This window comes from Triticum urartu, chromosome 6A, assembly GCF_056163025.1.
Source record: "Triticum urartu cultivar PI428250 chromosome 6A, HENAU_Tu73, whole genome shotgun sequence".
Classification (NCBI taxonomy): Eukaryota; Viridiplantae; Streptophyta; class Magnoliopsida; order Poales; family Poaceae; genus Triticum; species Triticum urartu.
The window spans coordinates 98,635,062-98,646,750 of NC_141878.1; the positions used below are offsets into that span (position 1 = coordinate 98,635,062).

The window sequence follows — 11,689 nt, forward strand, 5'->3', positions numbered from 1 at the left end:
TTGCTCCCGGGTGCGCATGAGTGAGGACAAAGTGCGCAAAAAAGACTAGTATTAATCTGTGGGGCCAGTCTAGATCCCGCCAGGAGTAACGACCACCGGCGAGTGTGTCCGGGGTGTTACAAATTGGTATCAGAGCCGACCCTCGCGGTTACACGGATGGTTGTGGATAGGTGCGCGGTCATGTTGTTCATGACGTTTGTGACCCGTCGTGGCACATGGCATAGCACATGTACTGGACTGGATGCACAGACGGTTGTGCCAAGAGGGAACGTTCCTGTGGCCCGACGAGGACGTCGGTTCCTCTGAGTGGGGGTGTATGTGATGGCCTGGCTTATTAGGGATGATAGACTACTCATATCAATAAGGAATTCCTTCTTTTCCGGGAGCCCATTCGGACAGAACTCCAAAGTTAAGCGTGCTCAGCTTGGAGTAGTGTCAGGATGGGTGACCGGCTATAACTCCCATGTGTCGAAGCACGACTTAGAGGCATAACCGCATTGAAAGCAATGTCGCAAGTGAGGTAATCTTCACACAACCCATGTAATACATACGGAAAAGGGATACATAGTTGGCTTACAATCGCCACGTCACACAATACAAGAATAAAGCATTACAACATTCAAATACAATCAAGGTCCGACTACGGAACCAAAATGAAAGAAGACTACCCCAAATGCCAAACAGATCCCCAATCGACCCCAACTGGGCTCCACTACTGATCAACTGGAAACGAAACAAGACTACGAACACAATCTTCATCAAGCTCCTCCTTGAGCTCGTTTGCGTCACCTGCACGATATCATCATCGGCACCTGAAACTGGTTTGGAAGTATCTGTGAGTCACGGAGACTCAGCAATCTCACATGCTCGCGATCAAGACTATTTAAGTTTATAGGAAGGGTAATGGTATGAGGTGGAGCTGCAGCAAGTGACTAGCATATATGGTGGCTAACATACACAAATAAGAGCGAGAAGAGAAGGCAAAAGCACGATCGAGAAACTATGATCAAGAAGTGATCATAGAACAACCTACGTCAAGCATTACTCCAACACCGTGTTCACTTCCTGGACTCCGCCGAGAAGAGACCATCACGGTTACACACGCGGTTGATGTATTTTAATTAAGATAAGTTTCAGGTTTTCTACAACCGGACATTAACAAATTCCCATCTGCCCATAACCGCGGGCACGGCTTTCAAAAGTTCAAATCCCTGCAGGGGTGTCCCAACTTAGCCCATCACAAGCTCTCACGGTCAACGAAGGATATTCCTTCTAGCGGGAAGACCCGATCAGACTCGGAATCCCGGTTACAAGACATTTCGACAAGATAAAACAAGACCAGCAAAGCCGCCCGGATGTGCCGACAAATCCCGATAGGAGCTGTACATATCTCGTTCTCAGGGCACACCGGATTGTCCAAACTTCCGGTAGGCCAACCCAGAGTTGCCCCTGGTGGTCACCGGCGGCTGACAGGTTGGACCAACACTCAGAGGAGCACTGGCCCGGGGGTTTAATAAAGATGACCCTTGAGCCGACCGACTCAAGGGAAAGAAAAGGCTCGGTGGCAAATGGTAAAACCAATGTTGGGCCTTGCTGGAGGAGTTTTATTCAATACGAACTGTCAAGGGGTTCCCATTATCACCCAACCGCGTAAGGAACGCAAAATCAAGGAACATAACACTGGTATGACGGAAACTAGGGCGGCAAGAGTGGAACAAAACACCAGGCATAAGGCCGAGCCTTCCACCCTTTACCAAGTATATAGGTGCATTAATATAAATAAGAGATATTGTGATATCCCAACATATAATCATGTTCTAACAAGGAACAACACATCCATGTTCCAACAAGGAACAAACTTCATCTTCACCTGCAACTAATAACGCTATAAAAGGGGCTGATCAAAGCGGTAACATAGCCAAACAACGGTTTGCTAGGACAAGGTGGGTTAGAGGTTTGACATGGCCATTTGGGAGGCATGATAAGCAAGCGGTAGGTATCGTAGCATAGGCATAGCAAAAGAGCGAGCATCTAGCAAGCAAAGATAGAAGTGATTTCGAGGGTATGGTCATCTTGCCTGAGATCCCGCAAGGAAGAAGAATGAGTCCATGAAGAAGACAAACGGACGTAGCCGAACAGATCCTCACAAAAACGATGTTATCGGAACCAACCCGAAGAAGCAACACCGGAAAGAAGCACAGAACATAGTAAACAACCAACACATAAACAAGGCATGATATGCGGGATACGGTATGCGGTGCATATGCATGATTTGGAAAGGAATGATTGAACCTGGCCTCAACTTGGAAATCCAAGAGTGCCACTAGAAATAGGAGTTTATTTCGGTCGAAATCGATATAAAGATCACCGGAAACGGATGCACGGTTTGGAAATGGCAAGCACAACAAATATGGCACCGGTCTGCGATAATCAGCAAGTGACCAACTAAATGCATCAAGATAAATATGCTACATCACTCAAACATAGCAACAAAATACATGGCAGGGATCCACTCATGATGCTTGACAAAAGATGAACACTGAGCTACGGCTGATTCACTCAATAGCAAGCTCAAACAAGCATGGCAAAAGTGCAAAAGATAACAGGTCTAAGACTTGTGAAATTATCAACAAGTCAGGAATTTAACATCAGGAAGCAATGTTTAGAGCATGAAAACTATATGCTGCAGGAACATATCATGGAAAAGCAAGGCATGGCATGAAGCTAATCAAAGCATATAACAAAAGTGCCTTAGTGACCATAAGCCAAAAGGGATTAGAAAATATAATTACAAGCATGCGAACATGGCAAAAACATAAACAAATTCAGACTTAGTGAAAAACTGGAGCATGGCAAAATAGTTAACAAGTAGGCATATTTACGAGCTCGATGCACTCACTACGAGGCATTGCATGACAAACTAAGCATATACCCAGCAAGTAGACATGGCATAGAAGTTAGACATGGCAAGAACAACAACATAACATGCACGGATCTACAACAACAAGCTCGGCAAAATCGCTAAACATGTTAACAATCTGCCAAGAACATTTTATAGCAAAAGTAGAGCTCGATTGACTCAAGCTAGGGTGCTCCATAAATGCAAACAAATACATGGATGGATAGAGCACCACAATATCTACAAAAAATCCTTACTGATCCATGTATAAAAATTACTAGGAATCAACATGAACATATGGCATAAAAATTACAGCAGGACAACGACTTAGTAAAATTCTAAGTCCATGAAACCAGCAACATTGAGTAAGCTACTTTGCATACTTGTGATAGACACCACGAAGATCAAAAAAATACATGGCATACACCCCTGTAAAGATGACATGGCATATTTCAAAACACATGTAGAGCTTAGGATCATAGCATGCACACATTAATCATGGCAAAAATGAGAAAAGTGCATTTGCTGAAACAGATCTGAAACTATCATCACATAGCCATTTTCCAACAGCATTTCGGCATCAAGATGAGCTAAAATGAAAATGATGCAATGAGATGAAACGATGTACTCGTCGAGACCAACATATCGATATGCTACACACACAAATCGGGGCCACGGGTGCAGAGATATGATGACATGAAAAATGCATAAAATAACTGGGACTTAGAAATATCTCGGGGTCAACCTCAAAAACGGATCTGAATCTGGGGCGCGGAAACCAAGGACAGCCGGGGCTGCTCGTCGGAGAACTCGCCGGTGAGGAGGACGGGGTCGCCGAGGGAGGTCAAGCTCGCCGGGGGAGGTCAAGCTCGCCGGAGGAGGGCCGAGGACGGCGCCGGCTAAGGGCGAGGAGGCGGAGGGGCGCCTGGGCGCGGATGGCGGCGCCGGCGAGGAGCCCGCGCGGCGGAGCGGCGGACGGCGAGGGTGGAGAAGGCGGCGCGGTGGCGGAGCAGGGCGGAGGCGGCGGCCGGAGCTCGCAGTGGCGGCGGCGCGCGCTACTGGCGGTAGCGGGGCGCGGGGCGCGGGCAGCTCGGGCCGGGCGGGCCGGCCTCGTGCCCGCAGGGCCGCGGGGAGAGAGAGGACGGTGAGGTGGCGGCGCACGATAGGCTGGCGGCGGCGGTGGGGCGATGTGGCGCGACGTCATTGGCCGGAGCGAGGTGGAGGGCAGACATGTCCGGCGACGGGGATTTTTGTCCGGTGGCGCGAGGTAGAGGAAGGCTAGGGTTTGTACCGCAAATATTTCGGAGGGGATCACATATTTATAGGTAGAGGGATCTAGGAGAGTCCAAATGAGGTGCGGTTTGCGGCCACGCGATCGTGATTGAACGACCGAGATGATGGAGGAGGTTTAGCTGGGTTTTGGGCCACTTTGGAGGGGTGTTGGGCTGCAACACACACGAGGCCTTTTCGGTCCCTCGGTTAACCGTTGGAGTATCAAACGAAGTCCAAATGATACGAAACTTGACAGGAGGTCTACCGGTAGTAAACCAAGGCTGCATGACAAGTCTCGGTCCAATCCGAAAACGTTTAACACCCGCACATGAAAAGAGGTAGAAAGGGACACCGGGTGACATAGGAGCGCCGGATTGCAAAACGGACAACGGGGAAAATGTTCGGATGCATGAGACAAACATGTATGCAAAAGCGATGCACATGAGGACATGATATGCAATGCATGACACTCAAGCAATGACAAAGCAACAACAGAGAATGACTGGAGGACACCTGGCACATCGGTCACGGGGCGTTACAATACTCCACCACTACGAGAGGATCTCGTCCCGAGATCTAGAATGGCACCGGAGGGACAACGGAAGAGAAAGAGGAGAGGTAAAGCTAAGTTGCTTCTTTGACAAACGAGTGAAACCACGAGCCTTGAGAGGTTGAACAAATTGCAAAAAAGAAGGCAACGAAGAAGAACAAGGTTGAAAGCACTCCGTTAAGAAAGGGGAAAAGAAAGAACCGATTCGGGTAGCACTTTGGTTGAAAAGATATGAAAGACCTGATAAAATGAAAGAGCTTGAGCAAAGGGACACAACACTCCGGTTAAAAGGATAAGCATGAAAAGAACAAGGTCTTAGATAAAACGAGATGACGGGTGAAAAGAACAACATCGCAATGCCTCCGGAACGAAAAAAATAGAAGATAGATAATTGAAATAGGAGAATTGAGAAGAAAATGCCAACTTATGCCACAAAAGAGCTTGAGAAGGCATCCTTAGGAGACGGGTTGAACGGAGTTGTTGGAACACCAGCAATGAAAAGAATAACCTTGATATGGTCTTATGGAATACATCTCAAATTATGAGGTGAGAACCAGCCACTTACGGGAAAAAGAATTGGATTGATATGAACGAGGAGACGAGAAACTTATTCACCGGAAGGATAAATGAAGAACTTGTGTCATTTATGAGCATCATAAATAGCAATAGTCCTTAGGAAAGGCTTTAGGTGAAATATAACCCAAGATAACTCCAATGACGAGATTGATGGATTTAAAATACCTCATCCTTGATAACTTGTGAATCACGGAGCAAGAAGGGAAATTATCAAGAATGATATAAGACCACCTCAAAAGATATGCGTGAAAGAATTGCACTCCGGATTGCAAGATGAAGAAACTTGAGCTCCTTTGAAAAGAATCTCAATGAACACTTCGAGAAATAATTAAATCCTTGATGAACCATCATGTAGAGCCTCCATGAAAAACTTCGGTAGCAAAAGGATGATCAAACGAAAAGAGAAGTTGAGAAAATAAGGTAAAGCCTTGGAATGATTAGTTGGAGCTTCGAAATGATATAATTGAAAGAGCTTGGAACTCCGGGTAAGAAAGATGAGCAAATGAAATCAAGAATTCTGATGAACCTCCGGAATAAGGAATTAATCGCTTGGATGAAACAAGAATAAGAATTACATTATGCTTATCCTTCATCAATTAAATTCATGACAAAATGGATTTGGCACACTACTTATTCCCGTAGAAAGGATTAAGATAGATATAACATAAACTTGAGAAAGGTCTTCGATGAACCACCGGAAGGATTGAAACAATGAATGAATCTGATATGATAACGAAAGAAGAGAAATCTTGAACGAACCACCGTAGGAATTGGAAATGAACGAAGAAAAGGGGTGAATCACCGGTAAGAATTAGCAAAAGAACGAAGATACGTGAGAGAGTTTAGATACAAGAGAACGAAGAGATCATGAACTGAATAAAGAATATATGAGCGATGCACCGGTAAGATTTAGATAAAGAGAGCTGAAGGCTGAGAATGAATAATCCTGAAATGATGGCCTTCAGAGAATCAAACTGGCAAAGGTTCCTGAAATGATTCGGATGGGTGAAAAGTATTCTCACAATCAAAACAATTATGAGAGGATGATATCAAGCTAGAACCATGAATCTCCGAGAGAGCGGATAAGATATGGAGGAAAAACACTTATTCGGTCATCAAAGTCCTAGAAAGACGATGAGAAACACCACCATGAATCGTTTAGACACTCCGGAAGAAACAAAAGTGAAGAGGTAGAGCCAACGATGAAAAGAATTTGAAAGATCTTGGAGAAAGCATTTGACTGATGATAAAACATTCTTACGTCAAATTTTTAAGAAACGAATTTGAGAAGCTCCAGAAAAAATAGAAGAGTCAGGTAAGATCCTGGGAAAAGACCTGTGGGTTAGGGCCCACTCAAAAGAAAACACCGTTGTACGATTTAAGAGATAGATAGTGCCGGTTGAATTAAATGGCTTGAAAGAGAGAACGTCCTCGAAAGATCTTGAACGAATGCAGTGTGGAGACACGAATCCTCGAGATATCTTGAGCACTCCGGAATAATTGAATAGCGAGAAGTGGAATGATTATGAGGTGCACTGGCATGAGAAAACATTTGAAACGAGGAAAAGGATGTGATCAACAAAGCTTGAATTAAATCCAGCGAAGAGGAAAGAACGAAGAATGATGAACTAGGAAAGCAACTTCAAGAGAACCACTGGGTAAAACAATGACGGAAAAGAATGGGGAGACTTCCCATCAATAACATGATAATTGATTCAGAAATCTGAATCCTTGAAGGAAAAGGGCGGGAGGGCGGGAAAACAAAAGCGATTAGGGACAGATGAAAAAAACAACGTTGAGAAGACTTGAGTTGATCTTGCGGATGTTGAAAAGATCGGATCCACTTGAAGAGAAACACGCCGGATGAAAAAGAATTGACATGACAATCTCGATGATCATGAAAGATTAGTATTCTCAAAGAAATATGAGAACACCACTTAGAAAGGGTATGGGATCAACATTTGACTTTGAAGCAACTCGAATACCACAACTGAAAAAAAAACAAAGGATTGGCTCGCAGAATAAGCCGGAAAAAATTCGCGTGATCGTAAAATTTTTTTAGTGAAATTTGAGAAGAGAAGAGTGAAAACTCTACGCCAGGATGCCTCACCAGAGCAACGAAGGGACTGATGAGTAAAAAGAATTCCTAACTCTCCGATATATATAATCCTAAAGACTCAAAACATTTTTCTAGACTCAACAATGCCAGCGATTCGATCAAGCAGGGGGCTCCTAAGGTCGGGCAAGGCTCTAATTACCAACTTGTAACACCATCGATGCGGCTATATCTCCCATGTGTCGAAGCACGACTTAGAGGCATAACCACATTGAAAGCAATGTCGCAAGTGAGGTAATCTTCACACAACCCATGTAATACATAAGGAAAAGAGATACATAGTTGGCTTACAATCGCCACGTCACACAATACAAGAATAAAGCATTACAACATCCAAATACAATCAAGGTCCAACTACGGAACCAAAATGAAAGAAGACTACCCCAAATGCTACACAGATCCCTGATCGACCCCAACTGGGCTCCACTATTGATAAACTGGAAACGAAACAAGACTACGAACACGATCTTCATCAAGCTCCTCCCTGAGCTCGTTTTCGTCACCTACACGGTATCATCATCGGCACCTGAAACTGGTTTGGAAGTATCTGTGAGTCACGGGGACTCAGCAATCTCACACGCTCGCGATCAAGACTATTTAAGCTTATAGGAAGGGTAATGGTATGAGGTGGAGCTGCAGCAAGCGACTAGCATATATGGTGGCTAACATACGCAAATAAGAGCGAGAAGAGAAGGCAAAAGAATGGTCGAGAAACTATGATCAAGAAGTGATCATAGAACAACCTACGTCAAGCATTACTCCAACACCGTGTTCACTTCCCGGAGTCCGCCGAGAAGAGACCATCACGGTTACACACGTGGTTGATCTATTTTAATTAAGATAAGTTTCAGGTGTTCCTATGAGCTGACCTACCACAACCGGGTGGAGAGGTCCATTAGTGAAAGCCAGTCCGGCGAAAGTCAAAGGGTTAGTTCTCCTGGTCAACTGCTCCAGGGTTTGGCGGGACGGGTGCCTTGGGGGGTAGCAATGCCACCGGAGCATCGTGCGGGGCCCTCATACATGCCATAAGTTGTTGTGGTGGCATGTTTGAGGAGGCAGCACACCACTCTGGGTGTAGCCCCCCTCACAGACAGCGATGACATGGTATAATAATCGTTCTGCGGTAACGGTGCGGCGTGAATATTATTGAACACTCAGAGCACGATAAAATCATGTTTTTCTTACACGGCGTGGGCACATGTGATATAGGACGTATGGTATTTTTTCATAACTTTTGGTGATGCAAAAGTATATGAACAATTCCCTCTATGCGGATTGATCTTCGCGTGTCTACGATTGTGACCTGCGGCTTCCGGGGGCTAGCCATGCCGCCAAATCCGCCAAATCTTGCGTTGGGGCCTCTTAGACGTCCAGTAGTGTGCTGGCGGGTATGCTAGGGTGTCGAAAGAGTCATGAAAATATTAAAGTGGCGTTAAATTAAGAATTTTACAAATAAGACCCATGAAAACTAGTCGACATAAAATAGGTTAGAATAATAATACTAATTAAGTAGTAAATATAAATGCAATGAAAACCATATTAAACTAATTTCGCACAAATGTTACGTGGTGCAAAAGATCCACAAATATGTAAACCTAGTGCTTTCATCGGGCACACGGCTTATATGTCCTAGAAGCCGAGTGCCTTCTTCGGGCACACAGCTTATATGTCATATAAGCCGAGTGCTTGCTCCAGACACACGGCTTATAGGTTGCTCCGTGACGGCGCCGTCAACCACTGCCGTTGCAGACACGTGTCAGATGTCTTTGCCGAGTGTGTGTTGTAAGCCGGGTGCCTTTTCACGTAGATACCGTGTGTTTCATATAAGCCGTGAGCTTTTCTGCGGTACTCGTCTTATAGATGACCATAAGCCGAGTTCCTCTTATTTACCGGGTGTTTTTTTCTCCAGACTCGGCTTAAAGAAGCATAAGCCGGGTGCCCGAAAAAAAGCACACGGCTTATATGCCAACACACGGGAAACCGGGATTTTCTTGTAGTGTTACCGGTCAGTACCAGTATTAACGATGTCAAGCTACACATATATATGTACATTGCATGCCTATCATATGGTATCCATTGATGTATACATACATACATACATACATACATACATACATACATACATACATTGCCTACATACATCAAGCTATACATACATAAATTGCGGAAAAATACCAATAATTTCTTCATTAACTAGATGATTATATAACCACAAACAGACTCTTCTGAAATTATCCCCTTTTAATCCCGGCCGTGTGTTGCAGGATGAAATGCTAAATTTGATAGGGCCCAATCGAGGACCCGCAGAAGCTGATGTTTTCTATTTTGAGATCAACCTAAAGATCAGGGGCGAAGAACCTACTATGGATATGATTTTCAGCAGGACGTTGGTGTACCAAGATTATCCTCTTGATGCATGGACTAAGAAACAACAAGTTTCAAGTTGGCTAAGTACATTAGAGTTTTCATACAGATCTGTGCACTATGCGGTGGAAGCCACCGTTAGGATCAAAATTTTGAGAGGGCCACGATTCTTGCATGGCGGCCTGATAGCTTCACCTCCGAAGAGCCTAGTGAGATGGTGCTATATGACAGTGAGCGCTGGGGTGCCAATACCAAGGTTGCTGAGGATGGGTCGGTGAATCTACCTCGTTGTCTAGTAATTCTGCGCGTAGATGAGGATTTATTCCTAAAAGTTTGTGTTTTTGGCCGTCGCCATAGAAGAGCTAAGCCCAAGACCACTGTCCTTACAGTTGAACATTCTGATCGATCATTCGATATAAAACTAGGTTGTTATCATTTACAAGTTACCGTGTCTTGGTCAGGCATTTTGTTGCGCTAGATACATCTGTTTGAGTGACAGATAATATGAATTGGAGGGAGTAGTATAGTTTTTGTAATTGTGATAAATCATTAATTCGAATAAAACAAAGTTGTTTTTTACCGGTTGAAGTTCCACGAAGAAAAAAATAATACAAAACCATCAAAAACCATCTAATCCATTTTCATGGAGGGGCGACTCGGTTGCGCCTTCCACCACTCCCCCCGCACGACCATGGCAGCGCCGCCGGCCAGATCCTTGCTTACGACTGCTGCCGAGGCTTTGACTGGTACATGTGCGAACCCGCCGCCTTCGACCACGAGGAAGAGTGTAAGATAAATCTTATTATATCATATCTCTCTCTTTCTCTTTTCAAAATTAGTGTTCACGTTCAAATTAAATCTCTTTAAACAGATAGAGGTTTGCACAACATTTTTTTTGAGTTGCTTCTCTTGATCTCACAGCAACGGCTCGGTTCTCAAGGCCGCTTGACGAAATCCCGGAGTCTGACTGCGTGAAGATCACACTGAATGTGATTCATGTGAAGCTATTAGCCTCCGTTGTAGGTTTCCCGGTCAGCGTGTTTGGGAATGTGTTGTACGCTATTCGAAAGTAATAGAAAAATATTTATCTTTTTTTCCCACGAATACGGAATGCCTTGCGTATCATTCATTGATAGGTAGAAGACTATAGTACAAGAGTACATGAAAGAGCAATGGGAGGGGCGATGAAGTGGGTCGTACAAAGGGATGGCGACCACGTCAACGCGAGCAGAAGAGACGTGGGTTGCTCAGCCCACCCTATGCCCTAAAAAGCTACGATAGAACATTGGCGAGTCCATTGCCCCCCGCCTTGGCCCAAGCTCTAGCTTCTTCCTTGATGGAGTTGGAGAGGAGAAGCGTGGAAGGTTGCTTTCGTCGAAGATACGTCCTTTGCGATGGGTCCAGATGGACCAAACAATGAGAAGGATCATGGATGAGAGTCCCTTCCTTGACGGGGCAGGAGAGTTGTAGCCTGCAGAGTGCCACCACTCCAGGAAGTCATTTGCCAGAGATGGGGGAGGGACGGCAAGGGAGCACCACGTGAGTAAGTCGCACCAGGTCTGCTGGGAGACAGAGCAGCCGATAAGCAAATCAGGCATGGTTTCAGGCTCCTTGTCGCAAAGGCGACATAGTGGATCATGGGGGAGCCCATGTCTGGCAAGGCGTGCTGCTGTCCAACAGCGGTCCTGGAGGGCCAGCCAGGCGGAGAACTTGATGCGGAGGGGCGCCCAGGACTTCCATGCCAGCCTCCACTGCGGGGCATGAATTGAACCATGGAACAGTGCAAGGTAGCAGGAGCTGGTGGAGTACACGCTAGACATGGTCCAACGCCATACAAGCCTGTCCCGCTCTCAGCGACGGAGGTCGATGTACTCCACCATGGCAATGGGAGAGAGGGCACCCTGGATGTCCC

General features: G+C 45.4%; 1 pseudogene; it reads left to right on the top strand.

The window, feature by feature from the left end:
• The first annotated feature begins 3,834 nt into the window (after positions 1 to 3,834).
• On the top strand, positions 3,835 to 10,255 carry LOC147964219 (uncharacterized; annotated as a pseudogene).
• Positions 10,256 to 11,689: the final 1,434 nt, after the last annotated feature.